Source organism: Falco punctatus (genome assembly GCF_963210335.1).
Source record: "Falco punctatus genome assembly, chromosome: 14".
Taxonomy (NCBI): domain Eukaryota; kingdom Metazoa; phylum Chordata; class Aves; order Falconiformes; family Falconidae; genus Falco; species Falco punctatus.
In genome coordinates, this window is record NC_137594.1 from 12196908 (window position 1) to 12221617 (window position 24710).

The 24710-nt window shown below is 40.0% G+C and overlaps 1 protein-coding gene and 1 long non-coding RNA gene across 2 annotated transcripts in view; one reads left to right on the plus strand and one right to left on the minus strand.

The window, feature by feature from the left end:
• LOC308053598 (uncharacterized protein) overlaps positions 1-20471 on the plus strand; it is a gene marked incomplete at its 5' end in the record, with an annotated part of 167067 nt that extends 146596 nt beyond the window's left edge. Inside the window, one exon of the transcript XR_013923679.1 lies at positions 20461-20471. The remainder of the gene's footprint in view (positions 1-20460) is intronic.
• Positions 1-24710, minus strand: part of LOC308053601 — a 158272-nt gene that overhangs the window by 98391 nt on the left and 35171 nt on the right. The gene's annotated exons all lie outside the window — the stretch shown is intronic.

Genomic DNA, 24710 nt, shown 5'->3' on the forward strand with positions numbered 1-24710 from the left:
AAAGCTTGAACTTGATACTAATAGTACTGAAGCTCTCAAGCACTATACCAGTTCTGTGAATGTCAAGAAACACAGCAGGTCTGCATTAGTAATTATTTAGGGGATAACTATTTTCAATTTTTATCCACTCAAAACAGTAGATATAATGGGAGATAAAAGAATTAAGAGCTCTGTCTTTCCAGAAACCTGATTTCTTTTAACACCATGCAAATGAACAGCCTCATTGAAGAGGCCAAACAACGTAGACAAAGTTATGTTGAAAGAAAAAAAAAGTTACATTGTAACACAAAGATATCTGGAGAAATTCATACAACTGATTATCCACAAATACTGAGGAATACAGACAAGCCTATCAGTCAAGTGCTCTCAGGCAACGTATCAACTTGCGCTGACTAAGTCATCTACCTGTTTGGCTGCAACATTTTTTCTTTCTTTTTTTCTTTTTTTCTTTTTTTTTTTTTAATATATCAAATCAACACCTGAAACTTGCTCTTGAAAAATGCATCTCCAGTCAGCTCATCTCCACCGTCAGCAAACTAATACTATTTTTTCATAATATTGCAGCAAAGACTATAGTCTATCAGATGACAACAAGAGTGTTCACTTTCTATGGGATTTTTTCAAAACGGTAACTCCTTCCACCCAGCTTAGATATCAATACAGTCTCATTAATGCTCCCCATTTGTGCAGTACCATTGGCTGGTTCAGGATCAACAAATTGGAGGCAGATATGGAACCAGTCGTTTCATTAGAGACATAAGAAAAACATTACTGGATCAAGCCAAGGTCTTGTATCCAGACTCCAGCAGTGGTGAGTAACACACAGTGATATTTCCCCAGTACAGCCTCCCAGCCTACAATATTTTCTCCAGCTTCCTAACCATAAGCAGTACCCTTCTGCTTAATAGTCTTTGATGAATTTTCCCTCCATAAATTCCTCTCATACTTTTTTTACACCTGTTAGCTTTTAGCATCCACCCCAATTAATATCAAATGGTTTCATATTGTGCTAAACCCCTTTCTGTTTGTTTTCAACATGCCCCTTGATAATTAATTTGATGTCACATTCTGCAACACTGACTGATATCCCCTAATCACCTCTACTGACCACTGGGGACATCAACTGCCTCTTACTCAACACCAGGCTGTTAATTTCTAGCCACTTCAGTCCTCCTGTGTATGCAAACCATTCTCTGCCTTCAGTTGCTTGCAGCTGTTCTGTCCTTCCTGAAATGAGAGTGAACACTGAACAGTGTTCAAAATGTGGATGTATAAAGGATTTACACAGACATAACAGTATATTCTGATGTGTTCCCTATTCCTTTCCACTAAATTTGAATATTTCGTTCACTTTTTTAACTGCTACTGAACCCTAAAGCCAGCGTTGTTACAGAATTAGTTAATAAAACCTCCAAATCTCTACCCTAGTGCTAGTAACTAGTTCAGAACCAATTAAGGTGATGTCTTTTTCCTATGCATATCACTACATACTGAGGTCAAAAAGGCTCTGCTAGTATACTGTAGTACAGTATGCATCACGAAGATCTGGCAACAGATACTGTAATTCAAAGTCTCTGTGTGATCCAGTTTGGTTTGTTAATCTGAAATTTCAATTCAAGTCTTCTCTCAGCTTCTAGGGTTCTTCCCAGAGGGCTGTTCAATCATTACACTAGATTGTCCCATGTACTTTATAAAAGGCTGGGGAGTCTAGATTAATATTCAAGCTGTTGGAACAGGCAACAGGTCTCAGCTCTTTAAGTGAAGCATCTATCCATCTCCCAAAAGATACTTAACTGCTAACACATCTGCATTTCACAGTGGTCTTGAGAGAACCCAGCACATAACAGATTTGACATTAGTTTGTATATTTAATATTGAGGTAACACCATTTAAAAATAGCTGGTTTTTCTTACTGCAATACTAGATCTTTTACATACTTTCCCACTCAGTCACTTCACAGAAGACAGGTATGCTTAATTTCTAAAAATTTGTGGTAGATGGCAACCTCAGGAGAAGAAAAATTGACAGAAATAAACGACAGAGATCATATAGTGTGTAATGCTTCATTTTGCCCACCTCTAAGCAAAACATTTAATTGTGAGGATATAATTAGATTCACCATGTCAAAACCTTCTCTCTCAACTATATTCCCAATACAGAGCATTGTCCTTTACCCTACATTTAACACAGGTGATGGAAAAGGATTCTAGTCAGTTCTATTCCCTAAACCACAGAAGCTGTCCTTCCACAATAATCTCTTTATCAAACCACCAGATTGTTTTCTTGCTTAATATGACAGACATAATAAAACACTGGGGGCTTTGAGTTTCTTTCCAAAGTTCACAAGGTATGTTGGCTTGTACATACATGCTTTAATGACAAGAGCGAAAACACACTGAAAAAGTATGCAGCAGCATTGAAAGTGATCCAGGATGAGCAATACGATATTCAGCTTTACTAATTAGCGCAGAACATAGTTACTAAATTACCAATATCATTAACACATTGCATGCAACTTTGCATAATAGACTGTAAACTAACCACATTGTAATTCCTAAGAACAGATAAGCACATTTGGTAGATGAAGCTTGTGAAGAAAATTTCCTTAGTCATAACAGGATCCAACTTTTCTATTTTCCCTCCCCTATCACATAATTTTTTTAAGCAGATGAACTATTGGACATAGATTTTTAAGGGAGGTGGGGGGTGTCCAAACAATTAGAGAATCTGATATGAATCTGTGCAAAGCTGAGTGAATTTTCTGGATAAAGCATTAAAATTCAGGTCACACTCGGTCACTAATCATCTTTGTATATGCAGAACTCCACATCACATAGATAAGAGAAGATAAAAGCCTGACAAACTTCCAGTTACTTATCTTTTGTATCACATTACTTATTTCAACCAAATTTGACAAGAAAGCTTATATAACCAAAAGAAAGAGAATACTGTAAACAAGAGAAAGCTTTACATATTTTAAAAATTCAGGAATATAAAGAGTTCTTTGGCTCAGCAAAACAAAACCTCTGCCTGGGTTAGGCTCTTCTGTAGTGTCTGCACCATCAAAGTTGACACAGTAACTCTTAACCTGTAAGTAGCCAAGAATCTCCCCCAAGCTTCCATGGCTGACCTACCCAGGTATTTATGTGAACAACACTACTTAGCCCAGATGTGAGCCCCTCCTTTCCAAAACCATACGCGCTTCACCTGTGGATTTCAGTTACCTGTGTCTGAGATTGTCTCAGCCCAAAGTGCTGTAAGACACACTTTAGGACTCCTTTCCAAACAGCAGGCCCAGATGCAGGAGAACTTGCCTGTCTTCCAAGAACACTATGGAAAAAGCATTGCAGGACTAACAGCCCCTGAAGGATTTAGTCTCACTATAAGGTGCACAAGCTTCAGTCCACATTGCAGGCATATCTGGGCTATGACAGGCAAAATTTGTGCTTAAACCACCTTAATACCCAAATCAAGAAACTCTAACAGGGATACCAAAGGGACTAAGCTAAGCTAAGATCGTCGTTGAGGTACTCTGACTAAAATGCACCTTGTAGGAAGTGAGCCCTCCTTCTTGAATTTGGCAAACACGGTGCATCTAGAACACTTTTCACAACAGCCTATACAACCCGAGGCAAAAGCTGGGAGTCACCCACTTTCTCAGTTCTAATCAGATGCCAGAAAGCACTGTCTGCAAGCATTCTTTGTCTCTTCCTACCTCCTTTCTCTCTCCCTCCCCCCTGCAATTTGCTTAGGACAGTACTTTGTCCTTTGCCTGCAGCAAGGTCTATTCCTGACCAGTCTAAGACATGGAGACTCTTCAGCGTGGTGCCCTTTTCCAAATCCTCTTGCACATAATTAGCTGATATTTAAATACAGTTAGTTGGAGTTGGGTATGTTGTCTGTAAACAATGTGAAGGGAGTGAAAGAGAGAGACAGTCAAGCCAAACAACTTGACATTCTGCCAGCCCAGCAGGCATCTGAAAGGAGTTTTCAATTTCACATCAACGTTTTTGTTCCAAGAAAAAAAGAGAACTTGCACTCTATTTAAAAGCTGTTATAATTCTATAAGCTGCCTGAAAAGGAGTGTACTTCACCTAAACTCCTCACATTTTATAAAAGCAGCAACCTATTGACACAAATTAGGAGCCATTATGGTCTCCCATCTCTACTCATCAACTCTTTCTGTCAAAAGGCTTTAGTCAAATCCAACACCTTTATTCAAAACCTGGTGTGAAATGTGCTAAGTGTGTAAGTTTCAGGATTTAGTATCATGCCACTCTTGTCACTTTTTATCCTGGACCACATGCTTTCATCTCTGTAAATGATGCCCATAAAAGTTGGATTCATTTGCCAAATTCAATAACTATCCAAGGGTGATTTTTGTCTATACTAATAAATTGAAAACATACATGTTCTTAAGAAGTAATTATATAACAATTTTATTTCCACCACTGAAAGTTTTCAAGTCTGTGCCAAGCTAGGTAAAGCTACTGGGTTCCTGAAGATACTTATGCAAGACAATTACATAGTTGTTTTCAAAATTTAAAATTTACAAACATCTGGCAAACCTTTGTTATTATGTCTTCCTCTTCTGCATGTTTTTCTTTTTCATCAGTTCTGAACAACTGATTCAGTCCAGTTGATCAAATATCCTAAAACATATTCTCATACTTTAACTAAAATAATTGAGAGTTTAAACACAAAAGGCACACACACACCCCTCCCCAATATTGTCTCAGTAAGACTACTCCAGTCTCCTAATATGTTTTACCCACAGGAGATGTCTTCATAAATTAACAGGCATGAGAATTTTCTGTTGGTTCTCCATGCTGGCCAGACGTTATCTGAACTTTAGAAGCCACTTAGACTTCAGCACAGTCCTGAGTCTGAGTTTATAAGCCTTGCTAATGAGGCAGGTATATTAGCTTGGGCTTAGTACTGTGCTAATAATGTGTTCGTACTTGATCCAGTGGCTCAGCATACAAGCAGAAGAGCATGTGAGCCTTTCTTCTCTGGTAGACATATCCATTGCATTCTACAAAAACAGTACCTGTAACCTGCAGGCAACTATGCAATGAGATAGAAGCAATACTTGTCAAAACACAGACTGAACATTCAGCATCCACAAATACTCCTATTGAAATAAGACGGGCTATGAGCATGTACGATTGGCTCATCCTCAAGAGTACAGTTAATCCAGGTACACACACTACGTGCAATGCTATTCCAAAGTCCCTATAGAGTTCACATAAAGCATTTTCTTAGATGGCTTTCATGGACTTTGAAAGTGCTCCAGGTACTCCACTCAGCAGCTTAGAAATTTTATGATCTGATCAGTGTGGCATACACCATATTAAAAGCAGCTAGGTTTTCAGAAAGGTTCTCCTCATCTTTCACACTCTCCCTTTTTAAGCCTTCTTTCCCACAAACTGACAAATACTTCATAACTGAGTCTTCCCCATCTCAGGCAGCCACATATACCACCTTTAAAGGAAATACACTTTACATAGTCTATAGATTATAGTATTTGCAGAGTCTGTCCCAAATCATCTTCTACACCAAAAATGCAGTTTCTCAGGAACCATGAAATACGGTAAACTGCTTGGCATTCACATGTGTAATAGGATAAATTAAGATGCTAGAGAATCTGGAACCTGTGTGATTCATGCTTTAAGGTTTTGGCTAGATTAAGTCACCAAAGCAGGCCTACAGACACACAGAGATAATCTACTAGTATTTGATAATCTCAAGAATGAGTCTACAAATGCCATCCCAGCATGTATCAAATACTTCCCTTAAAAACAAAAAAAAATAATGGGGAAAACACACTTGCTTGAAAAAACTGCTCACATGGGGAAAGCTGAGCAGCAGCAATGTACTGCTACCATTGGTTAACAGTGATGTGAAGAGTGCCATCCTTCTGGCCATCAGGCCACAGCAATTAGATGAGCTGCAGCTGCTGGTTATAACACATTGTGCACTAAGCTGCTGTCAAAGAATAGGGTATGCTCAAATGTTTTTCATAAAAGGTAACAGGCTCCCCAGGGATGTGGAATCTCCATCCCTGGAGGTATTCAGAGGATGTCTGGCCATGGTCCTAGGAAATCTATTCTAGATGACCCTGTTCGAGCAGAGGTTTTTTATAAGGTGACCACCACAGCTTCCTTCCTACTGCAACCATTCTGTGATTCTGGAATGACATGGCTCCTTTCCAGAGACATGAAGACAATATCCACTGCTCCACACTGACACTACTTCTAAGCATAAAGTGACAAATAATAAGAATGAACACGTAGTGCAGATTTTATCACGTTTTAGAAGTGGCACTTAGGAAATCAGCATGCTGCTCCCTCATCAGTGTTTTATCAGTTCCCTTTAGCCATCAGTCAGTGCTGATCCTTGATGACTCAAGCTGCCTACCTGGCCCATTCCTATGATGCCACTAACAGGTGATCTCTGCCAAACAAGACTCAGCGCAGAGCATAGTCCCTTACAGAATGCCACCTCCTCTTCCTCTTGTCCTGCCAGGACAGCAGGAGCAGCAGAACAGATATATAGGTTGATCTGTCCAAAGATCTACCTTGTACCAAGGGACAGTTGGTAGTTCCCAGCCAGATTAGCCTGAACTGCACTATTTGAATCTCACAAAGGAGCCACAGCCAAACTAAAACTCAGGTATCTTTCATTTGTTTATTTGGGTTTTTTTGTTTGTTTGTTTGAAAAATATGGGCAAAACTGACAGGTTGAGGAAAGAATTTGTGGGGAAACAGAAGGGAGAGCCAGACCTTTCCAGGTGTAGGCCAAGGTGTAACTGGACCTCGCTCTCTGGGCAGACTTTCTGCACTGTTTTTTCCTTCTGTTCTTCTTTTTGCCAAAGAGCTAAAAGGCCTGAAGAGCATCATCTGCATCATTCCCCAAAACATGCGCTAAAACAGCATCAGTACAGCAACATATTCTCAGCTCTAGTTCATCTGCCTCAGATGTCCTACATTTTGCAGGGCATCATCAGTCATGTTAAAGCCAGAATATAGTTCATGCAAACATAAAGTCCTTTCCTTTTATTGACTCAAGTTTTTTTACCAATTATTTACCAAAAATAATCACTAATCTGAGATTACAGAGAGTTATTTCTATGGATGAGGTTTACAGCATTTTAAGATTTTGTCTCTCTCTGACCTGGAGCTAGTCTCCACAGGAATGCATTCCCAGTCACATGGTACAATTACACTGGTGTAGTTAAACGTCTGTAGTTAGGATTGCTTCTTCCTCCCTGTGGTCACTCGTATTCCAGAATAAGGATGGGGGTTTATGTTTTATTTTAACTGCTTCCAACTACTACATTGGATAAATGAACAAACAGACAAACAAACAAAAAGGCATTCTTGTAAGAGAGTCCCCAGACTTGAGGCAAGATCCACATTGCTCCCTTAGTTTCTTTGCACCCTAGGCTTGACGTGAACATGCTTCCCTTGCAGATGAGTTCCTCGCTGCTTTTGCATTGCACAGCTTTTCCCCAGCTGCTGGAGAAAAATCCCCACAGGAGTTAAGGCGTGCACAGCAGGGCCCTGTGCTCACTTTGGAGGGCCTTTTCATCCTCTCAGCAGCCCTCTTCACATCACAAAATGCCTTTCTCCAGAAGCTGCCCTGTCAGAGTTACAATAAAGGGAACATTTTCTATTAAGACCAAATATATGCCAGTTCTCAAGATGGAGCTACTGTTGGACTCTACCTGTCCAGACCTAGACTGGAGCTAATCTGCATTTGCCTGAGGTATGCTGGGGTTTCAGTATGTCCTAGTCAGAGACAGACAGCCCAAGCAGCCTGCTCACTGCCTGCCAGACAGGGAGCCACAGAGAGGCACTGCCTGCACTGGAGTGACAGCAGTAGCAATCACAGAATGGTCAGGGTTGGAAGGGACCTCTGGAGACCATCTAATCCAACCTCCTGGTAAAGCAGGTTCACTTACAGCAGACTACACAGAGCCACATCCAGCTGAGTTTTGAATGTATCCAGAGGAGGAGTCTGCACAGCCTCTCTGGGCAGCCTGTTCCAGTGTTTCGTCACCCTCCAGGTGAAGAAGTTTTTCTTCGTATTCAGATGAAACTTCCTGTGTTTCAGTTTGTGCCTGTTGCCCCCTGTCCTGTCACTGGGCATCACTGAAAAGAGCCTGGTCCCATCCTCTTGACACTCGCCCTTAAGATATTTGTAGATATTGATAAGATCCCCTCTCAGTCTTCTCCAGACTAGGCAGGCCCAGCTCTGTCAGCCTCTCCTCATAAGGGAGATGCTCCAGTCCCCTAATCACCTTTGTAGCCCTCTGCTGTACCCTCTCCAGTAGTTCCCTGTCTCTCTTGAACTGGGGAGCCCAGAATTGGACACAGGCCTCACCAAGGCAGAGTAGAGGGGGAAGATAACAGTGCAATGGTGTACATCTTCAGACCTTGTCCTGTCATGCTAACAGGACAGTAATGCAGAGACAGTTATATGGATACAACATCTTATGGAGCAAATCCACAAGTATATTCCCACATCATTGTGACTGTCCACATCAAGGGGAGGCTGTAGCCCGCTATAGAGGTGTCCATGTAATACTCAACCTAAGTCAGTTTCACCCAGTTGCCTCCAAACCCATTTTATAAACTGTTTTCCAAAGGCACTGCCATCCACCACTGCATTGGGGTCACAGTCACTCTAGGAAAGCAGGAGCAGCTTCAATCAAACCTGAATTGAAATGACTGAGCCACAGCTTCCCTTCACAATACCATGGGGAAGATGAAGGTCCAAAAGGTGGCTCAGATGCCTTGCCATAACCTGGGAGGGGCTGGGATAGTTGCAGAGGTGGTGCACTCAGCTCCCTGGAGGGAAGGTGCGCCTGGAATCACTCATCAAGAGGTTCCAAACCAATTAAGAAGAGACGCTCACAGGCTACGTTGTACTTTCCTTTTTTTTTTCTCTCAAAGGAAATTACTGGGCCACAGTATCAATGAACTTGTACCTCTTTTTCCAGAATCACATGCAGAAGATTATATTGAAAAAAAAATTAAAAACACCCCAACAGTTTTTCCATGAACCTTTATGGCTGGCAAGAGCCCATCCCACAGTTCATGTTCACAGATGACTCCACAATTATCAGATCTGAGTAAAACTTCCCAAGCAAAACCATTTTCCCAGTACAAAACTTCATTTCACTGAAAACAATCCTTTTCTCCAGCAGCATACTGTGTTTGCTAACATTTAGAGATGGGAACTCTCAAAGAGAATTTTTGTGCATAAATCTTAAAAATTCACTGCAAACAAGATTTCTTATACAGAAATTCCCTGGCTTCTTTTTTTTTTTTTTTTTTTAACCAGGAAGGACAACCAAAACCCCTCAACTTTCTAATAGTTAAAAGTATTGGTTGCATGTTTGAACTCGTTAGAGGAAAAACACTAGGAAAAAGACAACACTGTGACTGTGTTTGGTTTATGTTACAAGTTAATATGCTATTAAAATGTTTAGGTCTTATTATGCACTTTAAAAATGCTAGCGCTTAATATGCTCTGATTAGGGCTTAACAAGGCCTTTAAAATGTTACAATGTTAAACCACCAAATCACATTGTCTCTAAGGAGTAAGAGGCTTAAAAAAATTTTCTATTCTTCACAACCTAACCCTTACATTAATAAAAACAAAATCCAGTCATAATGAGTTTATATCATATATCAGAATGTTTTGACATCCTTAATGACTGGGAGTTAAAAAGTTGGCTTAACTCTGTGTGCTAGTGTGTGCTTGTTTGAGTGTAGGAGTTAAGGTTAGTGGTTTTCTGAAAGCCTTAAATAACAGAGATAATGGAGATGAACATTGTGCGTTTTTGCCATAACTGGTGATTGGAATCCTATTGCCTAATTTAAAGGGCCAGTTATGTGACCGTGAATAATTGAGAAAATACCCATTTAGCCTCATAGCTGTGATGCAGTGAGAAGAATACCAAGGTAGTGACACTACCCGTGAAATCGGGTAAATTCCAGTTAGCACCCGCTGCGAAGCACTAAGGTGCAGATTTCAAAACAGGTACGAAAGTATACCCACAGTGTCACGTGGGGGATGACGGCAGAGGCTAACAAACCTGGGCCAGACTCTGCTACCTTGCCCAAACCATCACTATTACACGCCAGTGGCAGTCTTGCAATGGCACAGGTGGTCATGGATTTCCAGTATTAGACAGTTCCTACAGACACACTCTCATAATAAATAGTTTTCGTTACTGTTCCTCACTTGGAAAAAAGATTGACAGCGAAGGACACCTATCACAAACTCCAACATAATGTGACAAGCAATTAACAGAGTAACAATGTTGGCTTTACAAAACAGACACATGTGATAAAATAATTGCAAAGTACAACATTCTAATTGGGGAAGGAATTGTTCTGGTCTGTATAACAAAGGATACCTGCAATGGCGGTCAGCAGACGTCCCCTATCTATAGCTGTGCACAAAACATTATGACAGTAAACATGATAGCCTTGTTTCTTTGTTCTGCTCTCCTAATTTAAATGTGTTACTCTCTGGAATCTGAATGATAACTCAGGCAAAATGTCTTCAGTATAAGACCAGCTTTCTTGAAAACTATAAATCTGGGAGATGTCCAATCACAGCAAAACAAACCCACATGACTTATTAGCTAATTGCAGTGTGAACAGTGAATTCTAAAATAATTTCCATGGCTGAGAGTTCTCAAGGTTAAAATACATTTGCACGCCCTATTCATCAAATAATTCCAAATAAATAATTCAGCAAAATGCTCAATCTTCATGGATAATTAACAGAAAAAGTGGACTAATTAGCTCAATAAACTGTTTGCTGCAATTAACTCCACTAAGCTTTAAAGGGCCCATTCTTCATGGATACAGTTTTCAAGAGCACTATTAAAGTATTACTGAGCATTTTCCAGGGACATGGGATGTGTTTTTGAGCTGGCTACTGTCACAAATCAGACCATTTCAAGACTCTGAGAGCACTGATGGCTTCCCATATTTTCTCACCACAAACAGCTCAAGGTTGTTATCAATTTAACTTACACCTCTGTGCTAATATACCACCCTGCCATATTCAACTCCACAGTGTTTACTTACTCCTTGTTAAACTGGATCAAAATTTCTCGCTAGATAACACAACATGGAGAATTTCTCTTGCCTTTGGTTTTACTTGTTTACTAACATCAGCCTGTTGTGAAACAAACATGAAAAATGTTCAAAGGCTTAAAAAGTTCTTTCCCTTTCTCTTGAACTTTCATGTTCTGTTCATTTTAAATATGTGGTAAATTGATTTTTTATTTTCCATATTAATTTCCCCATGTTCCTTTGTATTAAAATAACTAACACAGAAAAATGATTCCATCTGCTCTGCACTCAGTTGTTTACGCCTTTAGAGATGCTGGACTCTTTGCAGAGCAAATAAGAGTGCTTCAGAGCTGTACTTCCCAGGCTAAATTTCCTCCAAACTCAAGCACCCAAAATCACAAGAATAGATTAAAACTGATTATTATTAATCAAACTCATCACATAATCCAGACAGAAAAAAGACCAGTGCTTTAGTTTTCTTTCCATTTTCTTTCTAGGGTCTGAACTTTTCTGTTATACACATGGCAGGTTTTCAAAGTCTTCCACTTAACAATCACAGCTTCAAACTTGTGTAAGAGAGAGAGAAGACACAGAGAGGGAGAAAAAGAGGGACAGAGCAATAGGGGAGAAAGAGGCAGGGTGGGGTGGGGTGGGGTGGGGGAAGAGAGCAAGCCATGGGTTTGCTGACTTGGCAAGGATTCCTTGCCCAGGAGGGGTCTGGGGTACCAAGGCCAGAGATGGGTGGGTACCTGGGCCAGCACCTGGCAGAGTGCCTCAATGTGCCCAGGAAGCAAGGTCAGCGCCATGCTTTCCCATTTTTGGGGGAGATGCGGTTGTGGGAGGCACACAAGCACAAGGCCCATGCCTGGGGCCAACAACTCCCCAGGAAAGCCCATGGGCAGATGTTCTGCACAATTGCCTGTACATTTCCACTCTGTGGGCCCATAAAACACCCCATCCCATCTCCCTTCTTTCTTTTGTGCTCCTCTCTAACTCATTAATTTATTTCAGCAAATAGGGATTTTTTTGGGGTCCTGTGTCAGCCCAATCTGGGTGCTGCAGTGACAGCTGACCAAGGCAGAAGCTTCACAGGGAGTAGCTTACAAAGAGGTGCAGGGCAGGAGGGCCTAGCAGCATGGACACACTATTTTAGCTGGACTCCACAAGTTGCTTTCCAGATTCCTTCACTGGAAAGGGCCTGGCATAAGCGTGCTTTGCATCACACACATTACACCCTGTGCCTAGGACACTAACCAAGGCTGGCAGCAAGCTACAAGTGCTGGAGCTTGCAAACACACCCACTGCCACGCTGCAGAGCATTACAGCCCTGCTGCAGAGCATTACTGCCCCGCTTTCCCACAGTGCAACAGGGAGCAGCATTTACTGCAGTGGAGCAACTATGACATTCAGATCTTGTTAATATTCCTTAATAGGCAAAAGGCAGAAGACTGGGGGAAGAGAACAAACAATATGTAGCAGTGTTTAAATTATAGTAAAGTACATTAACAATAAATACTCCCCTGTCAAGAATATGTCATGTAATTGTATTTACTGCACTGAACAGAGGTAACCAATGTTTTGAGAGGGTGGTTTTGCACTCCCAAGATGACTCTCCTTTGGGGACAGCATATGTGAATAATCACTCAGACATGGGACATCAGCTGTGAAAAACCTCCTCCAGCACAGCCCGCCAGTTGTGATGGCTAGAAAGTTAGCTCCCTCTCCTGGACTAGACCAGAAAATTAATGTACATTGCACTGATCTAAGCCAGGGTTTAAGGCATTCTTCAGCATTTTTATTCTTTTTCTCCCTGGTTCTAGAGAACCTCAGTTAGAGGAAGTCTATGCTTCCTGAAGAATGGGGGTGTGCAGAGATATACAGCATATCACCTAAGCAATGACAACAATCTCACTGAAACTTACTGCAACTTTTCTTAAATTGCTGTACAACTGTAGGATGCAGAATACACATCCACAGAGCCCAAGCAGTGTGACCTGCTGTCACAAAGTCCCAGCATCCATAAAAACGTCATTGCAAACCAGACCTCTCTCATGGCTTTGACACTTTGTCCCTCAGCTCTTCTGCAAGCAAAAGGACCATTGCTCTGAATAGGAATTTGGCCTGGGCAGAGTGCACATAAGGACAGCAGCACTTAGCCTTAGACAAGAATTCAAGAACTAAGGCTGAGGTGGAGACAGCAGATCATAAGAAGAAATTTTACTAGGGTTTCAAATGTTTTTACTAAGTGTCTTTGCAAAAAGACTGAAATATTGCACAGTGTTCACGCAGCTTTCAGACCACATGGGAACAAAAAGCACTTCTATTTAGAGAATTATAGCTTCAGTTTGAAGATCACAGAAGCTTAGAAAACTGAGATGCAACTAGCAAAAGAATGAAAATGTAGGTGTTTGTAGCTCACTTACCATTTGGGATTTGACCAGGTTCAGATAAAAATCAATGGCAAACTAAGAAGCCCCCTTTGTTTTAGATGTAGAGCTTACAATAGCTACATGAAACTGCACATACTAAATAAAGTTATTTTTCTGTCTAACTGTAGACTTTGTTAACTAATAAATACAATCCTTTAAGAGTATATAGGATCTTTCATCTGAGAAACTGAATTTTTTTCACACTTTGAACAGTACCCTTCAGAGATAAACATGCAGTACTTATACATAAGAAAACAAGGCAGAAAACCAAAAAGCAAAATTAATGCGCACAGGACAAGTGATGTGTCCAAACAGGAAACCATTAGGATTAAAGCCCAGATTTTTCAACTACTCTATCTCTACTTTCACTACAAAAAAAGCCATTCTATAATGGAGACATTTTAAAAAACAGTGACAAGAAAGACATTTACAGACAATTCCACTTCTTCTAAGTTGGAAGCACCTCCTGCAAGAGGCTTGCTCTTTCTACTGAGGAGTCAACTGCCTTCCAGCCCAGACACCCCAGGTAGGCAGTCAGAGCCTTTTAAGAGCAGTATTGCCAAAGAGTTTTAGAGCAAGCATGGGAATCCATGCCATAATAGGACACACTATCCACTACTGTATCTCACTAGCTGGGTAAGAAAAACAGTCTTGTTATCCAAACTCAAAAGCTTTGGACTTTATATTGCTATTATAAGTAGATATTCATAGATACACGCAGAGTTGTCTCCAGGGGTGTTGGTGCTGTATAAACACTGAGTGAGCTGAGGTTACTTTAGTTCAATTGCTCAGATAGGATGAGCTCCTTAAAAAAAACCAACAACTATGAACCTCTGTCACTGAGCTTGGATCCTCCTGAACATCTCTCTCACAAAGCCACTATTCAGTTGCAGACTTTGTGGCCAGTCTGAATAAACTCCATTACTCTGAGGTTTCAATGGGTGCAAGAGTCCCTTACTGACTTTCCCAACATGGGTGAGGTACAAATGGGATGGGTAGTGTCACGGACAATGCCTGCATTGCCCTACTCTCCAGATCTGTCAGTCTGGAAGGCTTTCCCAAGAGCCCAGACATATCCAAGCGGTTTTAATAAAAATAAATAAAAATTCTGTTTTAAACCAGGGTATCCATCCAAAGAATTCCATTGGCAAAATTGTATTTTCCTATGGTAGTTAAAAAAAAAAGGGGGGGGGGGGGGGACACGACACGACACTGACATGGACACAACCCCTTTCTTCTACAATAAGCCCACAAGAACATAAAATTTCACTAACAATAAAATACACAATACATTTCAGATATTGTTTTCAGGACACTGTATTGAAAGACTAATTAAACAGTCTACCCTACTGTCACACAAATTACTAGTTAGGTTAGGGTTATTTGGCCAATACTAGCATTAGATGAGATAGGTTACAAAAACATGTCTTGCTGTTTCAAAGAGAGTATATCACACACAGAACAGCCATCTCACCCAGAAAAAAAAATGCAGAATTTTCTGCTTCCTGAGAAGATTAACAACTGTTGATATTCACTCCTGGGATCTGAATGAATTGGCTGTAGCAGGAGACAAACTAAGTCACTAGAATGCTTCCCACCTTTCAACTCAAATTGGACAGGACTCACTAGCTTTGATAAACACTGAGAAGGAAAAGGGACTGTAAGGGCTAGTAGCAGCCCTGATCATTATGTCAGAATTCAGTCAAGAAAGAATAATACCTGGATAATGAAGCACAGAGATACAGAAAAGATACACACATACTGGAAACTTTCAAAAGGGTCCCGCACATAACTTTTTGCATTCAAATTCTTGATTAACATCTGTGACATGTATGTATATCCCCAGAGACACACATATTTCGAGGCAAAAGGCAGACTCAATTTGTTGTAAACTGTTTTCCTGGCTCTCCACACAACTGGTATCTGTAAAGGAATCTCAGGAATAGTAGAGCATGGAGTACAGAACCTCTCCCAGGACTCAAACTAATGACATCATTTCTATGTCAGGATGAATCTAAGTTGCCAGAAATTATTTTGGCCCCTTCAGCTTCTACAGAACTCCTGGAGAACTAAATATTCCCAAATCTCAGTTTTGTAAAAGCTGTACCTTAAATTTGGCCCTATTTATCATGAATACTGTACAATATCACAAATCACAATACTGTACAATCTGGCAGCATTTAAACACAGGTAGTTTGTGCTGAATGCACAGTAGCAACTGTCAAAACAACTCTTCTTCTATTCTGACTATCGGTAAAAGAATTTACAAGCTTGTGTAATGTTCCAGGGTTGTAATATTACATCTTGGAGATTTACTGTAATTCCTATTGATACGAACAAAAAAAATTCTTCCTGAATGAAATGTTGCAAATTAGTGAAGACTTTTATTCTCTGCTGCATAATCTGATTCATGTTTACCCTCAACATTAATATTAGCTGTGACAGATATATTAAGAAATGCCTACAAAAAGTAGCAGCTTTGACTGTTGAACTCTTTTTACTCAAATAACGTAACTTAAAATAAATGCAAACTGTTTCTTTTATTTTTCACTCATGAGATGTGTATTTTTATGCTTGGCTTTTGCAATTATTTAAAAAAAAAAAAAAAAAGAAAAGAAGTCATGTCCATTATACCAAGTGATTCCCAAAAACTCCCCCGATAGGTTCATTGCCAATATTATTGTTGCTAGTACCCATAGAAACCAATACAATGGCTTTCAAATTTGTTTCTTAGAAAGGACTATTCCAGTCCATCTTTCAGTCTCTGTAGATTTTCAGTAATTCTGAGATGTTCTGATGTTCAATGATGCTATCCAAATAGGTGTCATATTTGATAATAGTGATATGTTAAAATAATCCTTATAAAATACTATATGCACACTAGGAATAATTGTCAAAAAATTACCCCAAAAAATCAATTAATTTACATAATCTAAATACAGTATTTTACTTAAAGTTACAAGAGAATTATTTAAAATTTAAATATTTAAAGACAACCAATCATTTTTGTATTCTTAGCTTTTCTGTTGCTTAATTTCTGAGCCCTTCTACACCCTTTTGATTCCATATCTCTGCAGTCATGGTATAATGGGAAAAGAAAACAGAAAATAAGAGGTGAAAAAGTTCATATTCTATAAGACTGGTTCTCACATGAAGAAGTTGTAATTTTTAACCCATTTCAACTAATTCACAATTACCTTAAAAAAAAGCAACAGCAGAGGCATATATACACACTTGCGAACAAAGATCTTAATGGATAGGTCACAGTCAGTATTTCTTTAGCATCCACGCAGATAGCTAGCATGTGCAATGAGGTGTAAGTCAAGCCCCACTGCACATGGGGCTATTTAAAAGCTAACAGCTACAGAAAAAGTAGAGTAGTAAACTATAAATCATGACTTTTTCAGAATAATGATGAGGTAGATGAACAAGTACTTAAGACTTTTTCTGATTTACTTGATAATTCGAATAAAACAAGAAAAACTGTCAAAAACTGTGTCTTTTGAGAACTTGAGTTTCCAGTAAGGAATGAGCAGTCCAAGCTGGTTTTTAATGATTACTGCCATGATCCATTTGTGAAAATAGCCCTAACTTCCAGTGAAAAGTAGTGAACCATTAAGCTAAAGCTGGAATATTAATGACAGCCAGTAATCATTTTGAAGCTTTATGCATTTGGCTTGTTTGGATGTAAGCCTAGTTTTTCTGGTCTTTTCAATTGGAAGCAGATTCCCCTAAAGTTATCCTGAGCATTACAGTCAGAGTCCGTCCTGCCACTCTTCTTCCCATGTTCCCACTGTACTGAGAGAAAGCCAAATGCACCTGTCCTACTGTAGAAGCACGTAAGAGACAGAGAGGACACATCTAGGGACAGGATCAAGGTCTGTGGCCATTCTCACTTCACAAAAAAGTCAAAGGACTATGTGGTGAATCAGAAAACATCACTATGCCATTATCCTAGGCCCTATTTATGAGACCTGTACAAATTAATAGCCATTATTATGAGCATATGCTTTGTCATCTATGGAAGGGTGGCTAAACTCCTACTTAAATAAGTGTGCAAAACACGGGAGATGATCAAGAAAGTGTCTATACAAGAAAAGAGCTTCTTTCTTACTCAGAGGAAATCCAAGAGGTACTTTACCCTACTTGGAGACAACCACCATTACTGAAGTAACTCAGTTGCTCCTCCAGAGTTCTTTTCAGACTCTTGCCATTTCTGGCAAACAGAACATACAGTACACATTTCTGTTCTGTCTTGTTTCTCAGTACTGCACCAGTCATAGCAGGAGCTGAGCAAGCGCTTCATTCAAACTAAATAAAAGTGCCCCACAGAGCAAATAGGATTTTTACTTTTGATTTCAGTGAAGGCAAATCTCAATGTATGTGATTGCATTTTCTTTCAAACTATGCACATTAAATCCTAAGTGGTCAATCAATGTTACTTAAAAGCTTATATATCACCTCAGTTCCTTTAGAGAGGTCAGATGTATTTGAAATTTTTTTCTCATCTTCTTCAATATTATGAAACTGGGCAGCGAAAATGTCTGAAGTTCCTCTTTTATGGAGGGTATATCTGGTACAGAAAGTGCTGCTTTCGTTACAACTTGAACTCTTTTCTTTGTGACCTGTCTCCTTAGGTTAAAAGGGCAAGGGTTGGCCAGCAGTTGCTTTTATTAAGGACCCAAGAGCTAATTTATAAAGGCCGTAACATCCCTCTGTTTGTTCACAGTGGCAGTGTTCAATTTACCCAGCTAATAGGTTATTTCAGTTAAACATTCATATCCTGCACAGGGTGAATTTCTGAACTATGAATGGTATCCATGCTATTGTTGATACACCCTTTCAGAATCTGTGGTGCATTAGTAAACACTTTTTTCTACCCAAGCATCCTTGAATAACACCAGGGTATTTGCATAAAGTATATGGCAGGAAGGGAAGCTAAAAACAGAAACCTAGGATGAAATTTGAAGAGATAATTATAGTTAAAGAATTTGTGTTTGATTATTGGGCCTTACATCTGGGAGTGTCTTATTGCACTCTCATATTAACATAATCTTAGCAATCTAGAAGACAACTGGGCAAAAGAGAAAAACCTATCATTCTGCACAGATGTGAATCAGCAGATTATGTTTTCTCAACTGGGAAGTGGTTTAAACTTCCTCTTTCATCTCCTATTGTTTTTAGAAAACTGTCTTGTGATTGTTCTTCAGCTACACAAACTAAGCCACTCCCTGGATAGGCCCAGGATATGCTTTGATTTCATTAACAATTTGAAACAAAAACCAAGGGACCTAGCAGTACAATTAGATATGTACTAGGAGATATGACACCATCTCCTTGGCTTGAAGGGTTTTTTTCCACTTCAAGCAATGATGAATTTAGATAAAATGCAGATAGCCGGGACATAATCTCTTGGCTTAAAAAAAAAAGAGATGCTTGTCCTGCATTCTTCCCTTGGCAGCACATGCTTTGTACAAAACGGGACTAAGCCACCCTTCTGCTACTTCTCTTGCAAATCCCACAGCAGTGAACAGATCGTATCTGCAAGTTACAATTCCCTGTGCAGATTCGGGGCTTCAGATCAATATACACTGGCAGTTACAGGGGCTTAAAATCTGCATGTAACAAAGACAGTTTTACAAAGAGCTCCTCTCCCTGATGCGCCTTTTGCCCAGACTGCAACTCCCACTCTGAAGAATCACACACATAGGCTGACTGTCTTCCTACTGCAGCAAGGCCTATGATGCACCTATTGGAATACCCACTGCCCCCATTCCCCATTTTCGTTCATTGACAAGTGGAACTAACAAAGAGAAGGAGGGAAAACAAGGTAGAGGAAGATGACTCTCATACGGTCTGCTGCCAGCACTGGCTTACAGAAATACCCTGCCTGAAATGTGTTTGCCTGTATCACAAGCAAATGCTTGCAGGGAATAGTTATATTTTCACTTTCCTTCAGTAGTAGAATTGAGATGGTGATCACCTAGTGAGCTTTACCGTGCCTAGTAAGTCTGTCCATGTGTCAAATTCTCCTCTTAGCAGTGACCAGATTATATCGGGACACTAGAAACATCCTAGGAGTAATTCCATGACTGCTAACCAGACCAAGCTCATTAAAATTACACTTATCTCATTTGGGGTCACTAATATGTGGAAACTGCCTAATTATGGCTTTTAATTTATATATATCAGAATTCGTAGGTGACTGATTTTTGAAGGAGAAAGACAGAGATTGCAATGTGTGGCATTAATTCTGCAAAAGAGCTCCCAAGGGGAGAATGGTGGAAGCTGCTGCACTGCAAACAGCTAGAGGCAGGAAGGGATCTGTGGGGTAATACCTGCGTTTGCTTGCATTTTCTCTCTTCCCTCAGCATCTGCCTCTGGCTGTCGACAGAGTGGGGCACAGGGAAGAGGGAGCTGAGGCAGAATCTTCAGGAACAGCAGCAATCACTAAAAAAATCATACAAGTGACTTCTGTATTTTTTGTTCCTGTTGAATTAAAAACTATTAACTGGTCATAAATTTTATCAGAGAGATTTATGATTTTTGATCTGGGAAAATAAGCTGAAATTTTAAAGTAGAAGAATTTCCCTTAGTCAGTAAATGATTTGAACAGACTAAGGGAGAAGTGAATTCATGGTTATTAACATCAGAGTAGTCAGCTGCATAGCATTCACATTTCATTGTAGAAACAAGCAGATAAACAATCTCCTCCCATTGTTTGTAGTAATCACAGACTGCTAAATAATTTCATGCCATTATTTTAGTTGTGCAACAAATAAAGGAAATGGCAAATGAAGCCTAAAGCTCCTGTGCATTTTGGTTTTTGTATTCAAAATCTCTCCTTTTTTTACCCGTTTAAGACAAATCTATGACTTACACATGGTGTATGTGAAAAGAGGACAGGCATAATTTTGCCAGAACAGAAGTGCATCCCAAACATGCTTTCCCCAGAAATTGTGCTCATTTATATATTAATTTTTAAGATTCCAGTCCTCTCAGTACCATATGGAAGTGAAGCTGTGCAAAATGTGTTAAATTTAATGGTATTCTGCTAGCCAGTACAACTTTAACTTTCAAATCTGTAAGACTGAGAAAGTCTGGATGTTTAACATCAAGGGAAAAAAGGAAGCCTGCCTTATTCAATAAAATTCGCACCTCAAGCTTGGTAATCTCCTTTAAAATAGATTCGTGGTTAGGGTACCTAAAAAGCTAAGAAATTCAAACAAATGCTTCATTCTGTTCATTCATGTTTGTATTCTGATAGCATGCATTATGAAATAGACCCTATCATTTTGGGTTCTGTTCAAATACGAAAGAAAAATAATCCCACCCTACAGGATTTGATTAATGGAATGGAATCATTCTAGCAGACTTGAGCTCTGCTTGAGCATGCGCTGTAGATGGGAGTGTATTGCTACAAGATCAGTTTATACATCAATAGCAATATATTTGTTCTTTTTGCTTGGTGCAACTTGGTATTGATCCCTTACTTCTGGCACAGCTTAAAGGAGAACATTTTCAAACAGATCCTTTGTTTCTGTTTTGTTTTCCAAAACAACATAGTAACTGTGAGCTTAAAATAGATATGTCTTATCCTTGATCTCCGAAGCCCAAATCTAGAACCAATTTTAAAACAACACTTTAGAGACAATTCAGAAAAGATTTGGAAAGTCCCAGATCATTTTTATGCCAACTTTGTATTGCCAACTGGTGTTAAGTATCTGATTGTTCATGAGTGCAGCACCTGAACACACCGAAATGCAGTGACTGCTGAGCTGCACGTTTCTCTGTGTGTAGGCAATGAGTAGGGAGAAGAGGGAACCTATCTTAAAACTACTTTAGGCCCCATACACGCATCCTTCATTCACTGCAATAGCACAACATACTCTGTGTACCCCAGCATGACCTTAGATAACCCAGGGGCTGCAACAGCTCAGCACCAGAGTAAACTCAGGCTACAGTGTTAGCTTGCTCAAGCTAAACCTAAGAATTAGTTACTGAAGAGGAGTGTATTCATATCAGTTGCTTTCACAGCACGAGGATCACTTTATAACACACCTGCAGCAGAGATAGGTCTGGGCAACCTGAACACCCAGTGTTGAAAGGGAAGAAGACTTTGTGGTAGCATTGTTTGTTCTTATTAATAAACTGAAAATGTTTGAGAGTATTCCTCATGAACCACTCCGGAGAAGACAATGGAAGGAACTACATGTCAAGCTGCATTTTCCCCACAGAATCTATGTGTAAGTACCACACTGCAGAGCCACTGAGAGTACTATTACTACACATTCATCATAGAGCCAGGCAAATGTGATGTTAGCTAAATAAACCAGCTCAGTCATGACAGGAAAATGCTCTTCCCAGATGAATTTAACTGCAAAGCAGCCTACACAATGTTTTCTATCGCTACAGGGATTCATTTGGAGCTCTCAGGTATTACGGCCGAACTGGAGAGCTGTGTGTCCTACTGACTTCGGCCATGGAAGTGGGAACTTCGAAGAAAAGAGCAGTCACATTGGAAAGCAGGGGTGGACAGGCAACTCAAAAAAACACACAAATGGGGAAGAATGTAGCCATGAAAAAGGAATATAAGGAGGAGGAAGAAAGAATGGAGAAACATGCTAAAGAAACAAGAATGCCACAAAGGAGCAAGGTCAGCAGTAGAGTGGAGGAGGGTGAGTTTACTGGGAAATGCTGCTTTAGTCATCCCGAAACTGTTAAGTGGTCAGCTGGTTTCATCTGGAGAGAATTAACAGGGACAGAGGGGGAGCAGATTCACAAAACTGCCTGAGGAAATAGTAGTGTTAGCCCCCTATTGCCAAAATCTTGGCTGTCAGCACACTCACTCAGGTTGTGTGGGATCAGTTGCCTTCTGTGGTTGATGGCATCTGAACCAACATTTCTGGAAGTGCCTTGCCCTAGGGCATTCAGAGGGGTGTACTGAGCAGGGAGGGAGGGAGGGAGCAGTCTCTTACGTTAATGCTATTTCATTCTGTATGAAATACTTTTATTCGGCATGTGTGATGGATGAGGGAGCAAGGAGAAAATTACTCCATTACCTGGTTGTTGACAAGATGGATGAAAACACTGAAGTTGCTGAATAGTGGGTATTTAAGAATTTCTGCAAAGTGGAACAGTGACCGAAGGACTGAGAACAATCAAGAGTTCAGACTACATCCCTGTGAGGGCAGCTGCATGCTCTCTTAGAGGATGTTGCTTCCAATTACCTCAGGCAGAATGGGAATGAAACTCTGTAATCCAGAGCAACTTCTTTAACTGCTGGGCAACTGAATAAAAAAGGTTTACCAAAAAACTATTTGAAATCTTTAGAACAAAAGGAGAATTACACCTGACAAACAACGATTCATGTAGTTTTCAATTTGGTGAACAGAAACTGTAATTTAATGGTTTGCAGGAATTAACAAGTCTTATGAGGAGTGGCTGAGAGCACTGGGGGTGTTTAGCCTGGAGAGGAGGAGGCTCAGGGAGGATCTTGCGGCTCTCTACAGCTACCTGAAAGGAGGCTGCAGGCAGGTGGGGGTTGGTCTTTTCTCCCAGGTAATAAGCAACAGGACAAGAGGAAAAGGCTTCAAGTTGCACCAGGGGAGCTTTAGATTGGATATCAGGAAAAATTTATTCACAGAAAGGGTGGTCAAGCATTGGAACAGGCTGCCCAGGGACGTGGTGGAATCACCATCCCTGGAGGTGTTTAAAAAACGTGTAGATGCAGTGCTTAGGGACATGGTTTAGTGATGGACTTAGCAGTCCTGGGTTAACAGTTGTACTCTATGATCTCAAAGATCTTTTCCAACCTAAATGATTCTATGATTCTATTATTCTAACTTTTTATTATTATTATTATCGTCAAGCTTGGTGACCAAGCCAAAAACTGATTTCTTGTACAGATCCAAAAAAAAGTCACTAATAGAAACAGTGGTCTTTTGGCTGTGAGACACAGGAAGTTTCAGGAGAATTCAGGCATCAGCAGTGGGGAAGCTGCAAAGAGCAGCCAAAATCAAAGGCAAGAAAGCTGAAAACGGAAAAATAAGATACAAAGAGGAAGAGCTAACCCCACCCTATTCTTTCTGGCACCACAGGCATCCAGAGTACATGACACATGATTTCTTCCACTGTATTACAGGAGTGGGAGGACTCACTTGATTTCTACCACGCCTTCCTCTTATCTACCATCTTCCACCTACATTTAAGATTCAGAATTGCCAGAATTCAGATTTTCTCTTTTGGCAACGTTCTCTTGTCCCTCCCTCATTTCAGTCTGAATATGCTAGGGTTACCAGGGTTTGCTTTCATCCTGAACCAGATCTGAAGATATCTGAATAAGCCCTGTTCAAGCTGTAAGCACATCAATATGTTAAGCAGGTTCTTCAGCGCTTCTCAGTTATTCCCTCACAACCATGTATAAAAATATGTAGTTCTCTTTTACAAAAAGAAAACAAAACTAGTTAGGTAGATGCAAGCACATTTTCATTCATCCACCTCCTTATTCATCCATATATAAGTTCAAAATCATTCAGTCTAAGCAATTGTTAACAGTAAAACCATTCAGACTTTGCTATGAAATACTACACAGAAGATATTTTAGTTGCTTAACTTCAGGATTTTCTTTTTTTGGCCTACTTTTTCAGTTCCTAATATGGATAAAAACAACCCACCTAACATCATTCAATCCTTAACCACACTGACTTATAGGATTTCTTTTGGGTTTTTTTTGTTTTGTTTTGTTTTTAAATACACTTTACCTGAAAAGTATTCAAAGGTTACATTGAGCCAGTTATGACTCTCAGCATGAAAGTAGTTCTCGATCAAATAATCAAGAACACTTCAACTAAGGGACAGAGGAACACACTAAGGACCCAGCCCCATTCAGCCTTATGCACATGAGCAGTCCAGTCAAGACGACCAGTTGTGTGTGAGTGTGGATCTTTAGAAGCAGAGCTTCTGTGTGCAAAGTAAACCCAGTAATGTCTTCAGGTCTTCAAGTCAACTGTGTTACAGAATATAGCAAATAGAAAATAAATAGCACATATATTGCTTGAAACCATCCCTTGCTTCTTTTACACCACCAGCAGAAAAAATGGGATTTTTCTAGTTATTTATCTTTAATTTGTTATAATGTTGTCTCTTGAAACACAACACAGAATGGTCTAACAGTACA